Source organism: Otolemur garnettii, unplaced genomic scaffold, assembly GCF_000181295.1.
Source record: "Otolemur garnettii isolate 467f Iridium unplaced genomic scaffold, OtoGar3 scaffold00013, whole genome shotgun sequence".
Taxonomy (NCBI): Eukaryota; Metazoa; Chordata; class Mammalia; order Primates; family Galagidae; genus Otolemur; species Otolemur garnettii.
Genome location: NW_003852408.1, coordinates 10,548,660 through 10,550,503, shown reverse-complemented (window position 1 = coordinate 10,550,503; position 1,844 = coordinate 10,548,660).

Below are 1,844 nucleotides of genomic sequence, written 5' to 3'. Positions count from 1 at the left end.
AACCCCTTTTTCTCCTGTATCTCCCCATTCACATCAACTTTACTCTCCAGTCTACAAAACTTACAAGAAGAAAGAGAAGAAGGGAAGGAAGAAAGCCAATATTTCCTGACCATCTCTCATATACTAGAGGCCCCACTGACCACAGAGTGTCTCAGGAGCTCCAAGGCAGGATGATTGAAACACACATGCTACCTGGAGGGCACCAGATGAGGGACAGCTCAGTACCATGGCAGCCAGTGACCATGGGAACTAGGACCCAGAGGGCAGGAGGCAGAAGCAGCAGTGTGATTTACAGGTAGCAACACAAGGGCTCACAGCAAAAGTTGGCATCCTGGGAGCAGCACGGACACTCTGTATTGTTTCCTTCCTGGTGACCACACATGTATCACAGTGAGGCCTCAGGGATCGCTATCCTCATTCTGCTTCTCCCTGCTGCCACTTGTAAGCCATTACTTTTCTACTCATGCAAAAATCCTCACTTCATTGATGTTTATCACAAATTTCTATTTTCTCCTCAACATCTTTCTTCTGGAGGTTGTAACAAATCTCCCTTTGAGAACTTTGGAATTTGAGTCTAGCTCTCAGGCTTCTCTCTGTCTCCATCCCACTGTCATCATGAATAACCTCAAATCCATATTGATAATCCATCTGACACGCTCTTCTCAAAATCCCCTAGTCTCCATAATTCCAACAATCTTTTACCACTCATCCACCACCCAGTTCCCTGGCCACCCCCAAGTTGTCAACATCCACAACTACTTCACCCTTGTCATTTTCAACTCCAATATATTCAGCCTTGACTTTCCTGACCTCATGTCTCCAATTGAGCAGTCCAGTTTCTCAGTCCCTGCCTCTAATTTCATTCCTTCCATATACATTCCTATGCAGCCCACACCCTATGGATTCTCATTTTAACCACTTTCTTCCCAGCTCACTCGCCTCTCTCTTTCAGTAGGTGGTCACACCTCCAACTTCCAAGAGAAAAGAAGACAATGCTATTTAACAAATACTCCTCAACTCCTAACCTTTACCTAAAAAGTCATATGCACATAATCCACCACTTTCTGTTTCCCAAGCTAGAGGGAAGAATGCCCCTTTTCTCAAATAAGGTGAATTTCTCTACCCTGGTTCTTGATCTCACCATTTATGTCTTTTTTCTATTGACTATACTTTATCGTCCTTTTATTTTCAATCTTCCTCTTTCCTTTGATTACTTCCTTAGCAGAGTATCAGTAAAATCAAGTTCTTCATTTTTAAAAACACAAAAATTCTATTCTGCCCTCACTAGCTTCTAATTCATTCTCTTTCTATTCCCAGGTACTTTATTAGAAGAAATGGTCTAGACACTAGCCAAGTGCTTCTTAAACTTTAATTTATACATGAATCTGAGGATCTCACTTAATGAGATTATGATTAAATAGGTTGAGGGTGGGGCATGAGAATCAGAATTTCTAATAAGGTCCTCATGCAAAAGGTCTTTAGATAATCCACTTCTTCAACTCACATTGGTTCTTCAATTCGCTATAGTGTGGCTTCTGCCCTACCTCCCCGACAACTTGGCAAGATTATCAGTGACTCCTTCATTGTCAGATCTAATGGGTATGTGTCAAACATTCTAATACTTTGGGGGCAGATCCAGTTTGTGAAACTTCTGCTTGGTCCTCTCTATCTTGGCATTTTCCTCCCTCTCTAACCATTCACTCTTAGGCTGCACAGTTGATTCTTCTTCTATCTTAGTCTAACTGGACTACAGAATACCATAGACAGGACAGCTTAAACCACAGAAATTTATCTCTCACTGTTCTGGAAGCTTAGTCTCAGCAAGGTTGGTTTCTGACCTCTTC